Source organism: Periophthalmus magnuspinnatus, chromosome 19 (genome assembly GCF_009829125.3).
Source record: "Periophthalmus magnuspinnatus isolate fPerMag1 chromosome 19, fPerMag1.2.pri, whole genome shotgun sequence".
Lineage (NCBI taxonomy): Eukaryota > Metazoa > Chordata > Actinopteri > Gobiiformes > Gobiidae > Periophthalmus > Periophthalmus magnuspinnatus.
Genome location: NC_047144.1, coordinates 15,503,950 through 15,528,272, shown reverse-complemented (window position 1 = coordinate 15,528,272; position 24,323 = coordinate 15,503,950). Strand labels below are relative to the sequence as shown.

The 24,323-nt window shown below is 40.1% G+C and overlaps 1 protein-coding gene across 2 annotated transcripts in view; it reads right to left on the bottom strand.

Moving 5' to 3' along the window:
- The window catches only part of LOC117387565 (adenosine kinase), a 277,300-nt gene that overhangs the window by 168,504 nt on the left and 84,473 nt on the right, over window positions 1–24,323 (bottom strand). The window lies entirely within an intron of this gene.

Here is a 24,323-nt window from a genome sequence, read left to right as displayed (position 1 = left end):
AGAGAAGACTGAAACTCAAACAAGAATCATTTCAGACATTTCAGAACATGTTTGCAGATGTGTAAACTACAGATACAAGAGGTTTCTGATTACAGCAACTCAAACTACGACTTTGATTCGATGAACAGCTCTGATCATACCTCATGTAAGGCCCATAGAAGTACATGAGTTACTTTAAACCCCCTAACTTAAAAAACTAAAAATCAAAATGAGTGATTAAGGTTGTCAGATACTAATAATGGATACTACAACAAAACTCAAAACTAGATACTACTTTGATAAGTATCGATACTACAAAAAGTCCCATTCACAGGACAGAAATGAACCTTTTCTGAAAACTATAAGACAAATAGACTAGTACACGCCCATGGACCACTATGGAACCTACCTGGACGACTGAGAGGTTACACAGATATTCCTTAGCATCGAAATAAGAGTTTGAAATGTTAGTATCGTGACAGCATTATGAGTGATATATGTGATGAACAGTATGTTGTTTATTCACACTAAACTCCATGTGTCCTGTGTTGAAGGCGCTCTCTGTAGGCTGAGTACAGTGTGTATGGGCCGAGTTCATCTCAGGCAGATGGTCTCAAACTGCATCTCGTTCTGAACATACTGCGCCTCATATACAAGGCTCCAGCTTCTGTAAACAACGCAATATCACCAGCGTTCTCCTCCTTCATTCTTTTTTCATTGACTATATTCATAAAGAACTTGTCGTCTTTTTAAAAATGTTGAAGAAAAGGGGGAAAAAAACTACATGGATCACTACTACTACAAGTCCTTCATATACAAATTGACCACTACACACTAGAATGGGAAATGGAAAATGGTCAACTTTTCCATTGTCAAGGCACTCAAAACTCTTTACATCAAGGAACCACACACACATTCATACACCAGTGTACGCAGACACTGGGGGCGAGGTGGGTTAAGTGTCTTGCCCAAGGACACAACAACAGCATTCATCTGTGGGTGCTGGAATTGTACCGCCAACCTTCGGATCAGTGGACAAACACACTATGAACTGAGTTACTGTTGCCCCAGAAAGAAAGACCCTAACCCGACCAGCCAAAAGTATGCAATGGATTTCAGAATCATGAAAACTTGGGACCATTACCATAGCAATTAACAATTTAAAACAAAAATATTACATCTTTTGAACGGTCAACCATCCTCAAAATGACAGAAATGCTTTAGTCTAAACTACACATTTGTGTGGTCTATATAAAAATCATAATCATATTTTTTTTGCCATATCGTTCATCCAGAATTTTGAAGGAGAGGTTAATGCTTTGTCTAGAATATTCCGCAGTAAAGCATTAAATGTATCTATCTTCATAGAGACAACCAGATGACACCACCAGGTCAAGTTACAGGTCAAATCTACATGTTTTTCCAAGACATTTTGAACAATAAAAAAACCTGAATAAATGTAAGATATCTGCAGTGCTGTACAGGGGAACATTCCAGGCAAAGCATTAAAATCTCCATGGAGACAAACAAGTGGCAAAAGGTTACATAACGTGTATTTTATAGGCCCATATTACGCTATTTTCTGATTACTGTTATAATGTTGTTGCCTCATCACAGACAGACCTGGAGTTGTGTTTTGTTTCATTCACACATGTTTAATGCACAAACCCTGCATATTTAGATTGAGTTCTTCTCAAACTGAAAACACTCTGTTCCACCTTGTGATGTCATGTGGTAATACAGGAAGTGCTCTGCTGTGTTTTTAAACTCTATACACCTTCACTAGAATCATTTGAACAATTTCAGCCCTAGAGTTATCAACTTCTAGTGAACAAAAAGGTAAAAGGAGCTGTTAACTTGAGACAGAGCATTTTGAGCTTTGGAGATGTAGACAGACTAATAATAAAGAATTAATCAAACATGTGTGAATGAAACAAAACACAACTCCAGGTATGTTTCTGATGAGGTACCAACATTATAAGATGGTTTAAAGCTCAGTACAGTACTCATAAACCCCATGCTATATCTGCTAATACAATCTTGTCTCATACATAACCCAACTCCATTTTGTATCTCGTGACATCTACCTGCTGCTCGCGTGTTCACTTTTACCCTGTGAAGATTTATCGATGCACGCGGTGGTTATTGCAGCTTCCTTCTGTTTTGTTGCTGACTGAGGGCCCCCAGAGCAGAGCTGTAGCTGCTTTCGGGGATGACCTGTATAGTGTATGAGATTAATCACACCACAAGACCAAAAGTGTATTTCACTGCAGAGGGGCAAAAAAAAAAAAACCCTCTTTAGATTGTGTTATATTGGGCTCAGGTCTCCCACTGCACATGTTGATGTAGAGATATGAAAGAGAAGCCAATGAGTTCCTTGTTTATGTAAGCCTATATAAGCCTATAGTGTGAATATAGAAGGTCTGGCTGGGGAATAGGGTGATAGAAATGGACTCGTAATCTCATTCCTGTGACGATATGCTGCTTTTGGTAAAAATTGACAAATCGTGAATCACCAAACGACCCTTGAACGCAGCTCTATGCTCAAAGGCTGTGTCCGAATGTCCAAACATCCAAACTACGTCCTACAGCGGTCACTATTTCAGGTCACGCCATTTTTAGAGGCGTAAATGTACAGTTGGTGAAAAAGTAGTGCACTTAAATTTTGCGCATTGCACATTGAAAAGTAGTGTCCAGCGCTGGTCACTGCACCGGTCAGGATAGACCACAATGCACTGCGAAAGTTGGGAAAACAACAGTGGACAGCAACAGGTTTAACTGGACACAACACGACTAAATGAAGCAGATAGAAGCGCTGGTTAATCGCACTGTTGATTCTGATTATGAAACACTCTTAATAAACCATTGCCGTGTAAAATTGCTAACGTTAGCCGCTTGAGCTGTTAACAGAGGGAGAATTTCCACATCTCAGACAAAAAGCTAAAATAATCCAATCTAAATCTCACTTGGTATTCAAATCAGCGCACTTTTAGGTCTATTTCTCACTGGTTTTAGTTTAGCAACACAAAGTGGTGCACATTTCTACATTCTTATTGGTTAATGAGGAATATTTGATCTGAACACACTTGCTTTGAAAAAAAGTAATATTTACAAAAGTTTAATGAAAATTCTACAAACCTATTGTACAGCAAGTTTTTTTTGGGTTTTTTTTTTGTAGCTAACCCTGTTATTACTTAAAAGACAAACAAATGAACAACTAGTAAATAGTAAATGGTGACTTTTTTTATATAGCGCTTTTTCAACTTCAAGTTACTCAAAGCACACCGCCAACCTGTGGGTCAATGGATCTGTCCGCTCTACCAATGACGTCGAGAGCGGGATTCGAACCACCGACCTTCGGATCAGAGGACAAACACTCCACTACAGCTACTATAAATAGTCTAAAAGTTGTACATAACTGGCTTTTGTTTTATTGTACCAAAGGCCAGAGTAGCTCAGAGCGCCCCAATCCATCCAAGACAAACACTAAACAACTCAAGATCAAGATAAGATCCTTTTTAATGTCTAAAATTAAAATAATCAAATTCAAAACCAAAATTAATCTGTTCTAATCTCAATCAACTTCACTTCCCATACAATGCTAACCCGCTACATGCTGTATTTACTCTTTTGAATCAATACACTCTTATTTCGCCTGTAGCGCTTTAGTACTTCTGATGCTGCTGCTGCTACCATTTTAATCCGTTTTCTACCAACACTGCAGTGCATCTTGGGGAAATAATTAATCTTTTGGGACTAGCGTATTTCCTCCGCTAAGTAAATATATCACGGCGCCCTCCCAGCACCTTTCAAGATCAGTTTTCAAGCTCGATATCTCCCTCTCTTTAGTGTAACTCGTACCGGGGGAGACTAGAGACTCTTAATTTGACTGGAGCGGCCCACAGAAATGAATTGCCTTGATGTACATTTTGGTGATTTGAGTGCGGAGCCGGTGCGGAGGGTAATTGGGATGTGACTAAGCATGAATATGGCTGGCGAGGGGTTGGTTGACCTCCGCGCGACCCCAGCCAATGGCGTTTTTGTGGTAATGGGGAGGCATTATCTCGTATAATCGGGGGAAGAGGGAGGGAGGGTCTGCAGGGTGTCCGCCATAGAAATGATTGGCTGAGTCTAGGCTCACCAGGCAGCGCTGTTAAAACGACCGCGGATACGTTTTTTGGGCTCGTAATGAAGGCGTTTGGTTCTCATCGCCGCTGTGAAGGAGCAAAGTGAAAGTAGAAAGAGGGTTATTACATTGTTGAGCTGGGTTTTGTAGTGGTTTATATTACAACAGCTCGTAAGCAGCTAAATCTGATGGGAGTAATCCAATTTCTCTCTGATCACTCGCGCCGTGTGAAAACAAGAACAAAATGGCAAAGGGAAAGATTAAAGGGCCCATATTACACCGTTTTCTGATCTATGTTATAATGTTGTTTCCTCTTCACAAACAGACCTGGAGTTGTGTTTTGTTTCATTCGCACATGTTTAACACATAAACCCAGCGTATTTAGGCTGAGTTCTTCTCTCAAACAGAAACACTCTGTTCCACCTTGTGATGTCATCATGTGGTAAAACATACACCTTCACGAGAATCATTTGGATGATTTCAGGCATGGAAATCATCATCAATCTCTACTGAACTAAAGGTAAAAGGAGCTGTTAGCTGTTAAACTACCACTTCATGACATCACAAGGTGGAATAGAGCATTTTGAGCTTTAGAGATGTTACAGACTAACAATAAAGTGTTACTCAAACATGTGTGAATGAAACAAAACACAGGTCTGTTTTTGATGAGTTAAAAACATTGTAACATGGCTCAAAGCTAAGAAGACTTAATAAAATAAAATTAAATGGGCACTATGTAATTTTTCTGGGAGGGGGTGGACGACCTGCTTGTCACAATGGAAATATTAATGCTAAGCCTGCAGTACTCTGGAACATTCCCCATCATCATTTGTTGTGTGTCACCGTGTGAGAGAAACGTTATTTTAAATTTAGCTGTCATTAAAATGCTAAAACAAAGTGCGTTCTTACAATAACCTCCATAGTTCACAAAAAGTAGAGATGTGCAGATGATTGGGTTAAAAACCAATAGTGACGACAAAACAGTCAAAAAACTAAAAACTTGATTTCATAAAACCGGCCACATACACAATGATCTGTAATGTCACAGAGCAACTTTCTGATATTTTTACCACAATCGTCCCCAGTTGGATACAGTGTTCTCCCCAGATAAGAGTGACTGAACAGAAGCTAACAGGCCTCGTCACTGTCAGGTCTGTGGAGTGGAGAGCTTTTCTAAACCAGGTCCGTGACAGACTGATGGATGTGTGTTTGAAGTTGGTTTAAACGATACAAAAGAACTGAGAGTGCAGCTGTCAGCTGCACCTCTGGCATCGTGAGCTAACAGGCTACGCTACGTCAACAACATGAGCACATTCACTATAAGATCTAACTGTATCAAAGAATCACTGGAAAAGGCAGAGGTGGGAGAAGTGGTCAAGTTTCCCCAAGTAAGAGTAATATTACTTCAAGATATTACTCAAGTACAACTTAGGGACCATGTTACACTGTTTTCTGATCTATGTTATAATGTTGTTTCCTCATCACAAACAGACCTGGAGTTGTGTTTTGTTTCATTCACACATGTTTGACACAAGAACCCTGCAGATTTAGGCTGAGTTCTGTTTTTCTCTCAAATTGAAAACACTCTGTTCCACCTTGTGATGTCATGTGGTAATACAGAAAGTGCTCCACTGTGTTTTTAAACTCCATACATCTTCATTAGAATCATTTGGACGATTTCAGCCCTGGAGTTGCCAATCTTTACTGAACTAAAAGTAAAAAGAAGCTGTTAAGTTCATGACATCACAAGGTGGAACAGAGCATTTTGAACTTTGGAGATACAGACAGACTCATAATCACAAAGTCCTTCACAAACTCTGTAATGGACATATTTAATTAGACAGCAGGTAGTGCGGGCCCCCCAAGATAATTTGTACCCAGGACCCAAAATTTAGTGCTAAATCCCTACTGATCTGACAAAAACAATGTGCAAATTCCAGTATTTCAGTATTTTCCATTATAAAAACATATTTTTACTGTACAAAACCACAATTTTCTAACATAAAGAAGAAACAGAACAGCTCATTTAAATTCCAATATTCAATTATTATTATTATTATAAGTGACATGTTTTGGAATGTCAAGATGAAAAAGATTTTACAATTATATCTAACCAATGATTTTTCACTCACTCAGTCCAGTTACCCCTCGTCCCTTCTCCCTCTCTGTGTTTGTGTGTCCAGTCTCTGGGGCTACAGCTTGTGGTCAATAACTTCAATCATCTCCATTTCATGCACAATTGACCAGACTGAGGCCACAGGGCACCGCTCGCTCTGGGCCTGTTGTGTTGTTTGTTTTTAATTTAGTGCTCGCCGTCACCCCTAGAGGACGCAGAAGTAGCGCAGGCAAACAGGGCGAATTTGGTCCACTTCAATATTTTTGTCAATGTTATATTTTTAATGACACAGCCTCTCAGTCAATGTTTTTTTTCTTTTCTTTATTTTTACTACTTTCTACATTTCATATATACACAGAAGACATCAAATATATGAAGTAAGATATATGGAATTAGGTAGCAAAGAAAAACAGTAAATAACTTTTTTTTTTTTTTTTTTTTGTATTTAAATCCAAAAAGTAGCTGCCTTTGCTTTGTTGAAAAATATTTAGTATTTTTTTTTTTTTTTTTTTATTGTGGTAAAAACAGTAGTAAAAAATAAAAATTCAATGAGAGGGTGTGTCTAAACCTTTGACTGGTAGTGTACAGTTTTGTCATATTAAAACTATGACATTAAAAGCAGTTGATTTTGTTGACTAAAGGGACTATTTTTGGAGTGGAGATTTAAGTTCCGGTCCAAGAGCCCAGAGCAGACCAAACCAATCAACCAAGGATCACTTCTTTACAAGTCTCTTAAAGCAATCACAGTTTATCATTGTTAAAATAAAACTATTTTTCTTGTCTTCATGGTTTTAGTTGGAAAGGAGAGAAGGCATTGGTATTGTCGTTTAGTTTACTTTTTTGATGTCTTGAAAAGTAGTATCTGAACGTATTGAAAGTTGGGTAACGTTAGAGAAATATATTTGGAGATTATTTTGAAAGTTTGCTATTGTCTGTGAGCTAGTTTTGGGGCTAGGTCAGTAGGTAGAGCAACAATAGCTTTGTCCACTGATTGGTTGAGCGTTCAGATCCACTTATTCTAACTCCCACAGATGAATCCTGTCGTTGTGTCCTTGGGCAAGACACTTAACCCACCTCGCCCCCAGTGTCTGTGCGCACTGGTGTATAAATGTGTGTGTGAATGGGTGAGTGGTTCGTTGATATAAAGCGCTTTGAGTGACTTGAAGGTCGAAAAGTGATATATAAAAATGTGACCGGGACTTTACTGTCCCTATGTAGAAAAATGTGTTCACTGCATTTGACCCATGTCGTGGTTTAGGGGCGGTGGGCAAAGGCAGCACAGCGCCCAGACTATCACCAAATGTTACGAAAGAACACCTAACTGGAGGATTTACCTTATCTGCAATGATTTATAGTCCATTCCATGTTAATTTTATCATAATTATTTGTTGTATTGTGATTGTAATGTCTTTCTTATTCTGTATAGAACTTTGAATTAGTCTGTGTACGAATTGTGCTGTACAACTAAACTTGCCTTACCTATTTCCTCATAACCAGCCATATTTGTTTTGATATAGATAAACAATGCTTGTCCTGATTGGCTAAAGCACCTGTCAATCACGCCCACCTGTTACATGTTACCATTTTATCATTCCTCTAATTAGCTTTTCCAAACAGGAGCTCCCCTTCCACTTCCACTGTAGGTAATGCCCTGCCTCCTGATAACCCCCCGTATATCACCTTATAAAACCAGGCCAGCGTTGAGCCCGAGCTGCAGCGGTGGGAACGGAGCCAAACCCATTAAAACTGTGGCCATTGACTTCAGTGAGAGGAGCCGAGCTGTAAATGATCAACACGATAATGAGCAGATTATCAGACAGAGGATAAGCACCTTTAAAGTCACTTCCTGTAGCACCCAAGGGAGACCGAGAGTGGAGCCAGATGATAGAGCAAATACCAGGGTCAGGTTTATATACTTTTTAGTGCTGTTCATACTGGGTTTAGTCCTGGTTTAGTCCTGGTTTAGTCCTGGTTTAGTCCTAGTGTTTTTTTAGGCCTAGACATTTGTATTAGTACAGCTTTAAGTTTGGGTTTACACACAATACTTCACCGTGAGTAAACCCGGAACTAAATCCTGTAAAGTCCTGTTTAAGTCCTAGTTTAGTCCTAGTTCAGTCCTGGTTAAGTCCTGGTAAAGTCCCAGTTGGGTTAGACTTGTAGTCATGATTATTACTGGATTACTATTAATTACTATTAAGTTTAAGAAAACACACCTTGAATGGAACTATTGAAACAGATACAGCATATACATGGAAAGAACGAAATTTAATACAGATTAAAAAAAAAGGAAAAAACCTTGAGTAATACATTAAATTATAGTTCCCTCTCAATTTCTTGCTCTTCTTCACAATGTAAACCAAAACACACCTACTAACTCATTTCACATTAATAATTCTCAAATAAAAATGGTTCAAAAAGTCTAGTGTTTTTGAGTGCTAGGCTAGATATTTTGAGTATTTCCACTTGGGTCCACAGCCTGTACTGTGTGTCTATAGGACCACACAGAGCCTATACTATGTTCACAGGACCGACAGGGTCTGTACTGTGTCTATAGGACCACACAGAGGTTATACTGTGTGTGTGTATAGGACCGCACAGAGGATGTACTATGCTGATAGGACCACTCAGAGTCTGTACTGTGTGACTATAGGACCACACAGGGGTTATACTATGTGTCTATAGGACCACACAGAGGTTATACTGTGTGTCTATAGGACCACACAGAGGTTATACTGTGTGTCTATAGGACCACACAGAGCCTGTACTGTGTCTAAAGGACCGCCCTGAACAGTGTGGGAGCTGGTGATTAGTTGCACATCAGTCCAGTGGCAGCGGTGACAGCAAGTTCTACTCAGAGACATTTTTACCTGTGTTATATTTTAGGAGCCACAGTCACAGCCAATCACATCAGGCCCTGTGAGAAGACTACACTTTCCCAAAAACAGTTGAGCTGAGAGAGCGAGAGTGAGTGAGTGAGACAGAGAAAGAAAGAGAATGAGAGAGAGAGAAAAATGAGAGAAAGAAAGAACAAGAGAGAGAGAGAGAGAGAGGTGCAGGGTTTAGCTCCAAGTCTAAAATAATGAGATAACCAACTTTGGGAACAGGTACATCGAGAATAGTGGAGTTTAAGTTTCTCGTACATAGTTCGGCTCTGCTCTGTGTACAATTTGGTAATAAACTGAGTATTTCTGATATAACTAATAATTCACATTGGTCACATTTTATACAGCGCATTTCCACCTTCAAGGTTCTCAAAGCACTTTACATCAACAAACCACTTACACATTCACACACACATTCATACACCGATGTACGCAGACACTACTCAACCAATGATGTTTATGTCAAGAGCGGGATTCAAACCACTAACCGATTTGCTCAAGTTTGTTTAGCAGCTATTGTTTTTAGCATTATTTGAACAGCTTCACAAACCCGTAGCTGATCTTAAGCTGCCTTTTTCCCATACACATTTGTTATTTTAAGTTTTACAAAAAAAACTAAACATGAACAACAAGAAGTCAAATAGTTTAAAAGGTGAACTGTCTAACTTTTCTATCTCCACGGAGACAAGTAGGTGATGACATCAGCAAGCTACAGGTCAGATCTGCGGAAAGGAGACTCCGCTGACAGTAAGAATACATGCTTTTCAAGCCGTTTAGTTAGCAATAAAACCACCTGTAAGTAAATAAATGCAAGACAGACAAGTTTAATGCCATACTGCCATGGACCATTCCAGGCAATATAATAACGATGGAGACATGCAGAAAAGTGACATATGTACCTTTAAAAACCTTAAAAAAAAATACTTCTGACAGTTTTCCATTAATACAACAGTAGAAAAGCTTCAATGGCCACTTTGGTAAATGTTTTTTATATAACACTTTTCCACCTTCAAGAGACTCAAAGCACTTTACATCAAGAAACCACTCACCCATTCACACACACATTCATACACCAGTGTACACAGACAAAGGGGCCGAAGTGGGTTAAGGCAGTGGTCCCCAACCACCGGGCTGGGGACCGGTACCGGGCCGTGACGCATTTGCTACCGGGCCGTACAAAAACAGTAAATAGTTTATCAGCGACCGCATCTTCTCTGACGTAACTTTCGGCCGTCCCTCATGACGTGCTAATTAGCTTGTCCGTAGTGTTGTGAGATGTTTGTCTAGCTCCTATGTGCTTTAGTTCAGTGTGGTGCGTGAGTGAGAGGTGACGTGCGCGTGCATGTGGCGCATAGTGTGGTTCAACCCGCAGAGAAGCGGCGAGTGTGAGTCTACAGATGCACTTGGAAAAAGACAGAGTGCGAGTTAGAGCAGAAGTGATGCGTTATTACAGTGCAGTACAGATAATAAAGCAAACAACTCTTGAGCAACAGACTGGGGTCTTTGAGCTCGCACCACACTCCAAACAACTTTGAGGTTGAGAACAGGGAGTTAAACCCCGGAGGAAGAGTGACCCTTCGGCCCTGGAGAACAACGGATCTCCCCTGTGTCTCTCGACCACGGTTAAGGGACCGAAGCAGGAAAGGTTTAACAGTAGATGTATAATGAAAATCCTGATAGGAAATCGCTACAGACATCTATTTGATGTAGTGGCAAGTTCATTATATTTGTGATTGATCTGCTCTTGTCTCCGCGATGACGTATCACGTATAACACATCAGACACAACGCCCAAAAGTAGAGCCACAAGCGAGTGAAAATGAGCCAAAACAAAAGTCTTTGGAGAGTTTTTTTAACAAAGGGGAAAAGGCCAACTGAGGAACCAGAAGAGGAGACTACGACCTCCAAGAAAAAGAAAGATAAATTTAACAGACACCAGGAGTCCTACTTAAATATGGGTTTGTCTCTGCGCAATATGCGGAGAAAAGCAAATGAGGCAATGAAACCTTCAAAACTGCTTTGGCACATGGAGACTAAACACCTGGGATTAAAAAGATAAGATTTAGAGAAGGAAAGAAGCAACAAGCGCAGGGCTCCCACTGATGCGGCGGTTTGGTGAGTTGTATTTTTTATGCACTTAACTTATTTTTGCCATATTTATCTGCCACACGTAGAAGGCCGGTCCGTGAATATAAAACCTGCATTGTTCCGGTCCGTGGTGCAAAAAAGGTCGGGGACCACTGGGTTAAGGGTCTTGCCTTGGACACAACAACAGCATTCATCTGTGAGTAGATCTGACCGGTCAACCAATGATGAAACCATATGAGGAGAGCAGAATTTGAACCGCCAACCTTCAGATCAGTGGACAAACGGGGGTATAATTCAATATATCTATAATTCAAATTTATATCTGTAATAATGATACTACCTTACTTTGTCCTTTTTATGTGTTGACAATTTCTTTGCAATATTTTTCCCATACTTTTGACTGACAGGCTTGAACACCTTGAGGGCTCAAAGTGCAAACATTCACAGCGACTTATATGGAAAAGTTAATATGCAACTCTACGGAAACTATATTTTACGCTATATATTATGTGAAAGAATAACCATACTTCGACCCTTACACTTTCTTACGTGACCTCGTTTCTGTGCACCGCCTCACCCCTCTGCTACTTTAGGCCTCTATAAATAGGTCTATTGAATTTGCTCCAGGTTGATAAGGCTATAATTAATGTGAGCGTTATTGGGAATGGACAAGTCCCAGTGGAGAAGACCCTGCGCTGGGGTGAAGACTGAAGGAGAGATTCAGGTCTTAATTTTAAGGAGGAACTTAATGGGAAGTGATTTTGTAATTAATTTTTGCAATGTTTGTAAAATTGCATACAGGGAAGATACAAAGGCTATTGTACAGGAATGACCTTCAAATGGCTTATGAGTAAGTGGCTGCCATGCAAGTTCTCTGTTCTCTGGGTAAACCTTGGAGCAATTGGGTCCAAATTTGTATTAAAATTACACAAAATTGACTCTTGTGAGCTTTGAGGAAACAACATTGTAACAGAGATCAGAAAACAGCGTAATATGGGCCCTTTAGTATAAGAAAAACGATTTGTCATTAGCATTCCTGTTTCAAAGTTGTTACCACATCCGCCAGCCCCTCTCTTCAGTCCTAACCATCTGCCCCAGTGAGTAGCATCTTGAGTTGAGTTGGTTGCGTTCTATTGCATCATTAATCCACTCGAAATCCTGGAGAAGTACTGACCCTGCAGAGACATGGCAAACAAGACACCGCCTCTAAAGTGGAGGTCTTCATTAGCACTTCATCAGTAAACACAAGCAAAGCATTCAGAGACGAGTCAGATGGAGGTACTACAAAGACTGTGGGACATTTTGAGAAAAAGGAGAGAGTTTAGTCCTGGTTAAGTTTTGGTTCAGTCCGGGTTCAGTCTTCGTTCAGTCTGTGTTTACTCCAGGTTTAGTCCAGGTTTAGTCCTGATATAGTGCTAGTTTAGTTCTTGTTTAGTCCAGATTAGACCTGGTTTAGTCCGGGTTCAGGCCTGGTTCAGTCCTGGTTCAGTCCTGGTTCAGTCCTGGTTTAGTCCGTGTTTAGTTCGGATTTAGTCCAGGTTTTAATCCAGGTTTAGTCCTGATATAGCGCTAGTTTAGTGCTAGTTTAGTCCTAGTTTAGTCCAGATTGGACCTGGTTTAGTCCGGGTTCAGGCCTGGTTCAGTCCTGGTTCAGTCCGGGTTCAGTCCGGGTTCAGCACCGGTTCAGTCCTGGTTCAGTCCTGGTTTAGTCCGTGTTTAGTTCGGATTTAGTCCAGGTTTTAATCCAGGTTTAGTCCTGATATAGCGCTAGTTTAGTGCTAGTTTAGTCCTAGTTTAGTCCAGATTGGCCCTGGTTCAGCCCTGGTTCAGCCCTGGTTCAAGTTTGATCCTGGTTTGACCCTGGTTAGATCCAGGTTCAGTCCAGGTTCATTCCAGATTTGTGTTTGACCCTGGTTCGATCCTGGTTCGATCCAGGTTCAGTCCAGGTTCAGTCTTCATAACCACATCATTAAACAGAAGCAAAGCACTCAGAGTGGAGCCAGGAGTGTACTAAAAACACCACACTAAAAAGACCCATTTTCATACAACTTGAACTGAGAAATATTTATACTGACATAAATATAATCATGATTTATTGTTACATTCATGTATTCTGGTATTCCCATTTCAGCAAAGTAGTATTTAACCCAAATCTTCACTAAAATGACCAGCGTCTTGGCAGATGTCTGGTCTATTTCAAAGTATTTGCTCACTGACTCTTCATATTTTCACCTCAGATGTTAGCGCAGAAGTGTTTAGCCGCTAGCACTAATAGCATTCCCAAACTGAAATCCATTTGGTGTCGTCTGGGCCGTGTAATTGCCCTCCTGGACACAGAGGAAGCGCATGTGAGAAGTGGCAGATGTTGGAGACAGTGGAGACAGTAGGAGGGTCAAGTCCCACAGTACAACCGCAAGATGTCATAATTAAGAGCCCTCCAAGTCACAGCAGCAGCAGAGGAAGAGGAGGAGAGGGGGGAGACATTTAGAGGAGCAGGGGATGAGGAGGATGAGGAGGAGGAAGAGGAGGAGGGGGGGAAATGGCTTGATAAAACAGAATGGTAATGGCTGGTTTCGTCTGGAGATCAGCTGTTACATTAAAACCATCAACTTCATACGCCGCCTATCAATGGGTTTCAGAAAATTAGGGTCGTTGCCGTGGCGTTTATTGATTAAAACTTAACAATATAGCTTTTGAATGAAGTCCATACATAAAACAGGAAGTTATGAATAAGCAAGATCTAAGCAATTTGAGCGTGTGTGGTCAGTTTTTTTTTATACTTTTGCCTGATTATAAACAAAATAATTACAACAATTATTTAAATTATAATAGAAATCAAGATTATTCTAACAAATATTTGATCAGAGAAGAGGGTTTAGTCTGACTAAAACCAGACTAAACCAGGGCTAAACCTGTACTAAACCAGGACTAAACCAGGACTAAAACTGGACTAAAACCAGACTAAAATTTGAATAAACCCAGACTAAACCCGGACTAAACCGGTCTAAACCCAGAATAAACCCGGACTCTGTATCTCCCTTATGTCAGCAATAAAATTTTGAAAACAAAGTGATTAAATAAAAGGAGGAGCCATATCATGCTTAATATTGGCTGATGAACGCTTAAAGATGTACTGTGTAACTTTTCTCATAGGGGAGGTTTGGTATCCCGCTTGTCTCCATGGAGATGTTAATTACTTTACCTGGATTATTCTGGGAGCATGGCATTAAACTTGTAGATGCTGCATTTATTCAATCACATGTGTTTCCCTGCTCAAAAAATGAAATAAAAAATGTGCATTCTTAAGGTGAGCGGTGTCGCCTCCACGTAGATCTGACCTGTAACTTGGCCTGGAAGCATTACCTGCTTGTCTCCATGGAGATAGTTAAGTTTAACAGATGGTGAACGTTCAGAAAAGTTACATTGTACACATTTATTCCAGATTATAAAAGATTCATTGAAAATCCTACAGCAAACAACACATTTAACACAAAAATAAGAAGTGGAAGTTTTTTCTTAAAGGACCAGTATTACACTATTCTCTGATCTATGTTATAATGTTGTTTCCTCATCACAAACATTTAGCCTGAGCTGTTCTCTTAATCAGAAAACACTTAACTTGACTTAAAGCTCACAAGAGTTGGTTTTAATAACACATCTCCAATAATACAGAAATACATTCAAATTCTTATTCTCTTTCCTTGCGTCTTTCCTTGACAGTGATGAACATACAAAACAAACTCCATATCTCCAGTGCTAAACTCAGTGCCCTCTGTAACATGGAGATATCAAAGACCATGTTCTCACTATAGCAGCCCCTCCTCCAGCTTTGCGCATTTGCACTTCACACTGCATCACAATCGCCAAAAGTGTCGTCGTCTCCAGGCCAACTTTATCTCCAAAGATGACACCTTTCTAAAGATTTTTTTATACCTCGACGTGCTTCTTTTCAGTCTTGTCAAACCCACAGTGTTGATTTGATTTGTGCCGCCCAGAGGAAGAATTATTTACAAGATAAACAAGGTGATGTTGTTGCACAGAGGAGTGAGAAAAGGAGTAACACAAAATGAGAAACAGGAAATAGTGACCTAATGTGACATTCAGGGGTGAATTTGAATTTTTGCAAAGCTTTTTATAAGTGCTCCATAGATACAGACAGCAATGTGTCACAGTAGGGTTTGGTTTGGTAGTAGGGGATGTGGTTTGGTGGTAGAAGGCGTGGTTCGGTAGTAAGCAGCGTTGTTCGGTAGTAGGAGGTGTAGTTTGGTAGTAGAGAGCGTGGTTTGCTATTAGGAGGTGTGGTTCGGTAGTAGGAGGCGTGGTTTGGTAATAGGGGCGTGGTTTGATAGTTGGGGCATGGTTCAGTAGCAAGAGGCATAGTTTGGTAGTAGGAGGTGTGATTCAGTAGTAGGAGGCGTGGTTTGGCACTCATGCAACGTTTTCCTCCTTTTAATAATGTTGTGTTGGATTGTGTGCATTTTAAACAGGCCTGTCGACAGAAATTCTCCGACCTGGGGCATTAAGGCTTATATGGGCCCCCTGTAATATAAATGAATAGGCAGAGGTTCCAATTCTGGGCTTCTAAGACCCTGGGGCCCGGGACAACAGACTCCTTGGTCAAATTCAAGTCACTCACTCTTGGCGCAGAATTATCCCAGAATTCGGTCGGAGCTAGCATGTTATCCATAGCTACCATTAGCCTTCTTGGATATTTATATTAGCACCACTTTATTCTATTCCAAGTCTTTGCGTCTGTATTTCACACACTGTACACTGTCCAATGTGAGAGAGCACATCTTTAACATTAACATTAACGTTTCGCCCACCCCCACAAGGTGTTCCGACCTTCTGTTAGTGGGCGTTTCCTCGGATGTGGATGTGTCTATGCAACGTTTCTGGCAGAGGGAATGTGACCTGCTTTTCTCCATGGACACAGATAATAACATCTCCATCCCCATACCAAGTTACACGCCAGATTTGTGAAGCGGCAAGCCTACTCACAGTATGAAGCTGAATGTAAATTTAGCAAAATACAGGACTTTTAGGTACAACGTAATAATAACTACACGATAACTAGTCTTAATAAAGCATGAAAAAGACTTAATTCATAATCAAGAAATGGTTTACATAATTCACACTTAGAAATGACTTAAAGGTACAGTGTGTAATTTTCATAAAGCACCAAGTCATTCGCATGATTCCATAGAAATAGAAAATTAAAACTATATAATACACGACATTTGAGATTCTAGTCAAAAGAACAGTATTTCCATGGAAACGAGCATGAAGAGGCCATACTCCAGGCCTAATAAAGAGTCAGGTTTATGGAGATGCAAGCCCGAGCACAGTAAGAACACTTGTTTTTCAGTGCAACAAATACACCCTTTTTGTTGACTTCTTGGGTAAAAAATGATTTAATGTGACTTTAATTACAAAGTTAGGGTATTAATTAAGTAACGCTACATAATTCAGTTTGGTTATTATGAATTAGTCGAGTCTTCATGCTTTATTAAGGCTAATGAAGGTGTATTTCTTAAAGTGTTTTCGACTTTTCAGAAATATGTAAAGTGTTGTAGCCTGAAGTGACTTAACCCCCCTTCCCCCTTCCGTCTTGTCTCTCATGTCTCTGCTACACTGGCTCTTCCTCGGTGTCTCTTTGATGTGAGAGCAGCGACGGCGCCCCCTGGCTCCTGTGACAGATCTGTGTCACGCAGCAGATTTCACTCTTAAACCAAACAGCGAGGCTCAGAGCGGGTCAGAGAGAAGAAACCAGAGGAGAAACGAGAGCAGACAGAGCGGAAAATTCTCTTCAAAAACATCAACCACAGAAACCTGGCAGCAGCTAAGCAGGGGTCTGATGGAGGAGGCTGAAACGTACCGAACACAAGCTGCAAAAAGAGCGTTTCATAAGGGAATGCAACAATTCAGTCACCAAAATGAAACCGATTAAGAGTCAACATTTAATTATGTCTTATGCTGTGTTCAGACCCACGGCATCAAAAACACGGACGCCTTTCGTTGGCATTTGAGGGCAGAGGCCGCGCCGGACGCCACGGACGCATGTTACGAAAAAATGTTTGACTCCAGGGTGTCCGTAGAGTACCTTTGGATGTTTTGATTTCCCAATGTCTTTGTGAATGATACAGACCAGGTTGAAAGAGTGGCTTTAGTGTATTTATTATATCAACGGACGTGATTGGCTCGGCGGCAGCGTGTCTGGGTCCATGATGAGGATTTAGGCTCACCACTGCACTCAGCATAAACAAGTTGGCGCTAGTTTGTAGCTGATGTCCACCAAAAGTTCAGCTTTTTCAACTCTGGTGTCTGATACTTTGGAGAAACAAAGTGTGTGGATTCTTCAGACACACCACATCAAAGCCAGATCTGGCGCACGCTGATGTTTGACACTTCGCATATAATTCCCCTGACATCCCGGTCTGAACACTGCAATAAACACAAAAAATACCAAGAAGTTTTGAATTTTTTCACCAGTAGATGTGAAACCTGTTCCCCCTCCCCCCAGTCCTTACCTGGCCCCTCCCCCTTCCCTCACATGGCCATGCTCACCTGTCCTCTCTGCTCTTCTTCTGTCAGACCATCAGACAGCAGTAACACAGATCTAGTGGTGATACGTGAGAATACAACAGAGCTGGGTCAGCCAATCTAATTACAAAAACACTTTTAAAGCTGCATTACCCAAATTCCAAACCGCAAAAGGTGAAAGTAAATATTTTGATCTATCCAACCATAACTGTTAGCTCTCACAAAACTCTCATTGGTATTAAAACAGTTTTTTCAGTTGGCAAAGTAAAGCAGGGATGGAATAACGTCTGCAGCTCACCTTGAACAAAAACAGTTCACATGATGTTAAAGTTGTGTTTAGTTCTTTGGCAGATAATCAAAGCAGAAATGTTGGGTTGTCAGATCTATCCAAAACCAGCATTTTTTTGTCACATTACATGACATGGCATCACAGGTTAAGTTGTGGTTGTATTTTTAAAACAGTAGTTGCACATGTTACAACTATTACCTAAAATGTTTCTTTTGTTGTATTACAAATATCCATCAGTGGTTAAAAAGTAGAAAAAGCAGTGTTCCATGTTGAGGTATTTATAGTAGACAGTCGTATCTTATTTAGTCTTTTCAAAAAACAAAATTAAAAGAAGGTGTGTTTGACTTTTATGGGGTATTAAAGAGGGGGAATTTTACTTCTATGGGGTATTAATTGCAAACACATAATATATTTAGATCACCATGTTTCCTTTTATTGTTTGGAAAATTCTATCTTCACTCAAAAACAACGTAACGACATGTTTTTTCCAATTTCGTTTTTGATGCTCTGAGTCAAAAGTCACTCCCGCTCCACTGTGCTATCACATACAATCAGGTTTGTGAAGCTGTAGTGCACAGTTTTGATCATGCTTTTGTATATTTATGGAGAATTGTCGTGTGGGATGGGTGACGTAGGCTTGTGGGCGGAGCATTGGACAAATCTTACAGCTAACCATAAGGAGAGTTTGAATAGGGCGTGGGGAGAGATCGCTAGATTACTCAAACGTGCATGGATGACATAAAAAAAATACGTTCAGGCGTGTTTTTGATGAGGGAACAGCGTTATAACATGGTAGAAAGCTCCAAAAAGTTGATTTCGCATGATACCGCCATTGCCAATAGACAAAAAACAAAACAAAAAAATTCAAATTCTTCATTTTTACTCTGAACTCCGCTCTAAACCACATGCTTTTACTGGTAGAGGACTGACTGTAGACCTCTCGTTTATTGGACTTGAACACTCAAAATATAAAAACGCATAAAACAGCGTATTATTATGTAGCCACAGAGCCTAAAACCATCTTGCTTCTATCTTGACATGTAAAGTGTATTCTTTTGACCACAAGACAATTCCAACGCACAAAAGTGTTTTTCAAAGTGTCAAATTAGTCATGTGGTCTTTGTGAATCATCTGCCCCCTCCCCTGGCCCGTCCCATCCTGTCAGAGGAAAGCCCGGTATTAAACTGGAGTAGGTTTACACTGGCTGCACAGGCTGGGGTCAAAGGTCACAGCTGTTTGGTTTGCCTCACTGGGACAAATGGGAAATGTCTGCAGAGGTAATCCAGTCGTAAGGATACACAGAGATCTGTCCGGATCACTCACTGGAACTATGTCTGTGGCTGTGGCTCAGTAAGAAAGTTGAGCACTGGGCTGCAACTACTACTACTACTACCAACAACTACCACCTACTACTACAACTATTACTACTACAACTAAGTGTTTAGTTGTTTAGTGGCTGAAGACAGTAGGGGGCGGGGCTAGAGGGGACGGGGTTGCTGCGGTAACGGCTAAACTGGTTGATATAAAGTAAAAGAGCTAATCCAAATTCAGACAGAACGTCATCTTTATGTGATATTATGTTGTGCATTATTAACCTTTTAATAAGTTGAATACCAAGGTAAATTGTGTAGATAAAGCCAGTGTGGCCACAAAAGTAAGCGTACAACGAAATTTGGAAATGTAAAAAAATAAATAAATAAATAAACAATTTGCCAGTGTACAAACTTTTTGGAACAATTGTACCTTCATATTATACCTACAACTATTCTACCAGCACAATGAGTCTGTCCAGTTAGTTTTTAAAATGAAAACAGTTAATTAAAATCAAATTATATATTTAGAGGGTTGAATATTATTATAAAAAATTTTACCAGCCCAATGATCAAATATTTGCCTTGTCCAACAGCACATCTAAAATACTCATAGTTTAATAGTACTCTCATATTACCGGACGTTCCCTGTTCCTGTTCCCATCTGAAACCTCAGCATTCCCGTTCCGGAGTGAAGTCTGCAGGCACATTTACAGCTGCACAGGTAAGCAAAAAGCATGTGACCTTCAGCAGGACGTCATTCTATCTGCGGACGTCTACAGAGCATCACTGGACTAATAGAGCCAGCAGGGAACGATGCGGTCGGGTGGACTCAACGCCAGGCTTCGTCTTTGTTGTTGGCGAGTTAAAAGAGCAGGAGATTAAATGAATTATAGAGAGATTGAAGGAAAGGAAAGGCATCTGTATGAAGTGATAGAGCGGTCTCATGGCTAAATTAAAGTCTAGTTTATAGGCAAGAAGTTAGAGATTGATAAAATGGTTGAAATGTACTTCTTAAAAAGGCGCTGCACCTGATTTTTACCATTTACAGAACTAGTTCATTTTAAATAGTTTACAGTAGTCTGAAGTTATCCCTCACTTACCTTTTGCATTCAGAACATTCTAATTATTCACAGAGATGAGTTAATAAGCCAAATTTAATGTTTTCTTCAAATAAGACACATGTTGTAATAGGCATGAGACGATATTAAAATTCTGTGTGACGATTATCATGCCCAAAATAATTGCGATTAACGATTATATCACGATAATGATTAAAGTTGTTATGGATATGAATAATTATAACTTTAACAGAGATTATTATGGATGAGCAGGGCCGTCAACTGAAATTTGGAGGTACGTGGCAATAAGTCTCACATGGGCCCCCCAGTAATACAAATAAATAGGAAGAGGGTCCAATTCTGGGCCCCTAAGACCCCGGACAACACGTCCCTTTGTCCCCCCTGTCAACTCCCCTGTGGATACGTAATTTTTCTGCACATTCAGGTGATATAATGGTGATTCTTTTGTCGGCGATTATCATGATTATATAAACTGTCCCACAAACGGTTATTGTCGACCCTTTTTATCACAATGAAGAATATTATTGTTTATTGTCCCATCCCTGACTGTGGGACGTGTCTGTTCTCAGGTGTGGTCAGTCAACAGAGACGAGGGGCGTTTACCTCAACTCACACATGAGACTAACCTCTCCATCCTATTATTCAGTATGAGAAAGCTGGAACAATTTTGTTTTTGGGTCAATATTTATCCTGTGCACATTTTCTTCGCACAACTGGGACATTTTTTGGCTAGCTGATGAGATTTAAGCCGTAAGAGGTTGAATTAATAACATCCATGACTCATTACAGATGCAAACTAAGAACTAAAGTGTTTCATTCTGCTGTTTATTTATTGCAGCTCATGATTTTTTAACAATGTTGTAGATTTAGAATAGTTTTTGTGGTTTAAATCTGCTCTTGGGTTTTTGTGTTAGTGGCATAAATTTCAATATTATCGTTTATCGTTTTATATATATATATATATATATATATATATATATATATATATATATTAACTTCAACAATAAATCAAACTTTAAAATTTGCTATCAGGACTTGTCAGAGAAATAAGCCACTTAGTTTTTTTTGTTTTTTTGTTTTTTTTTTACAATATTTGTCTTATTAGAAGAAAAAAAAAGTTTCATTATAAAAAAAGACAATATGAATTTTTTAAACATAGAGTTAATAAGTGCTTTTTACAACTGTCAGAGACCAGATTTTTGTTTTGCAATCGTGGTTAAGCTAACAACTAGTATGCTAACGTGCACATCCTGATTCTCAGACAATAACACGTTTTATAAATAAATGCAAGCAGTACACAGCGGACTTATTTTGACCTCAAGATCTTTGACAAACACGGGTTCAAATCTGCTCACAATAAGAATGCACTTGTACTTGAGTAAACGCAAGTTAATGCCACACTGTGAAACATTCTAGGCAAAGCAATACCTCCCCCCTCCGTGACAAAAAGCAGCTGGTTTACTCTCCACGGGAAAAAAAAAAATTATGCAATGCGCCTTTAAACGTCTTTGATTGACACTTACACGAGATGTTATGAGGTGAGTTATGAACAGCAGAGTTATTGTCAGTCACTGTTTGTCCATGTTAAATACTTTTTCAATCAACTCATATTGTTTTCACTTTACAGTTGGAGGAGGGAGGCTGTGAAGAGACCGCTGACAAATAAACAATAGAAGAAGACAGGATTTATTGCCCTGATAAGACTCCACATCCTCGGAACGGCGACACCCATGCATCATTAATCCACACGAGCCAATGCTGCCATAAATTACACTCCAGTTCTCCATGAAAAATAAGACCGTTATTACCTCACCATAAACAACAGCATTCATATCTCTTCAAGTTGATAATATTGGAAAGATACGAGGCGCCGAGATTCGGAAGCGCACTCCAGTGAATCGGAAAGACTGGGAAGCAATAAAAAATGGCCACTCAAATTTCTTTATGATGACGCAGTTTTGATACAGATGCAAGACGAGACGGAGAGGAAGTGAGATAGCGTTTGAAGAGCCGGAGAACAGACGTAGAAGATGTGGAATAACTGCGGCGGTTTGAACTCGTGTGGAATATTTATGTTTTGTCAATAGGATCTTTGTTTGACGGTGATAAAACACGAAGTATGTAACTTTTCTGGTAGCTGTGTGTCTCCATGGAGATGTTATAGCTTTGTTTTGAAACTTATCTCCGTGAAGGCGAGTAGATGATACCACCAGGCCAAGTTATAGGTCAGATCTGTGGAGAAGCGAGCCCACTTACGCTAAGAATGCATTGTTTTCTGGGTATATGTGAGCACTGTAAACACATGCAATTGGATAAAATAGATAAGTTTAATGCCATACTGTGGAATCTTCCAGGCAAAGCAATAATATCTCTGCACAGTCAGGTGGCAGATCATCCCATCAGAAAAGAAAAGCTACAGAGTACACTTTAAGATAATATTTAAGGTGTTTGTAAATGTATTTGTACGTAGGGGCAAAAGCAGCTCAGTGGTTAATGCTTTCACCCTCGAGTGCAGAGTTTGTCAGTTCTATTCCAGCTCCAACCTGTACATTCTGTTGTCCATGAGCAAGACACTTTACTGATCTCCTCTATATATTCATGTTTTGTCATTAGTAGAGGCTGGATAAGCTGATGACGCAGATTCACAGCCTTATTTCTGTCAGTCTACCCCAGGGCAGCTGTGGCTATTGATATTTTGCACTGACATGACGCTGGCGCGGTGCTGCATGTATGTCTACGGTGATGATGACACAATGCATATATTAGCAAACAGAGTGTGATGAGTTTTTAGAAGAAAACAGCGCATTTTCAGGAGCTTGTGATCTATACGAGTGTTCATGGTCCTGTTTATGAGTTTGATTTTCAACAAAAAGGTGAGTGACTAACTGAAAAACTATTGGCTAATGCTAGCTAGCTTGTGACCGTAATGTCATGTGAAAAGAACAGCACAAATCAGCTCGCCTGTTATAGTTCCAAGCCAGTCAGTGTAAAAAAAAAAAGTTAAGATTAAAGTCTAACTGGACAGACAGAGCGGTGCCTCCAGTTAGCTTAACCCCCTCCAGCTGCAAAACATCAATATGTACACCTCTAGTTTGAATGTGGCATGTGAGCGATTGGTGGGGTCAGAGGGGCCGCTGGCACTGATTGGCAGCCTCACTTCCCTCAGTCGTCGCAGGGCAGCTGTGGCTACAATAGTATTTGGAGTGACAGAGGAAAGCATGAAATTGCGAAGCAAATTTGAGCATCTGGAAAATCGCTACACAAGACGAATGCATTATTATCATCATCATGTTTGAGTTCTGTTCCTCTGTCACGCAATGTCATGGAACTACACTTTTAATTTGTTATGCTTGCAATCTGATAACCATTACCTCACTGTCAAGCCTTCCCAGTATGTCACCCTTGGACTAGCAAACATAAGCACTTTTATTATCCAGTTTCCCTCAGGAATGAGACAGTAACAGCTCAATAAAGTCGGGCTTATGACATTTTAGCTGAGTCTCTGTTTTTGTGAATGGGAGGAGAAGAAACAGTAAACGTCTACTGACCTAAAAGCCCCCAAATCTCTACAAAGAACTACTTATTCCCCTCTCGCATCACTTCTCCAACTTTTGACTCCAGTCCAACGAACATAGTAAGCCAATATCCCCTACAGGTGTAAATTCTTGGTGGTTACGTTTTTCAATAGCGACATGTTGCCAGATGTTGTGAGGTCCGTGAGAAGATGGCGAGTATAAATTTTAAACCGCAGCTATAAATCAAATCGAAATTTTCAACCCGTTTCTCTTTCCACGGGACGGCTGCAAAAACAATGTAACCCGACTCCTGGCCTGTTAGCCATTAGCTCGCTGGAGCGCTTCCACGCTAATCATTTGGTGCTGTACAAAGAGGTTATATGTTCCTGACCTA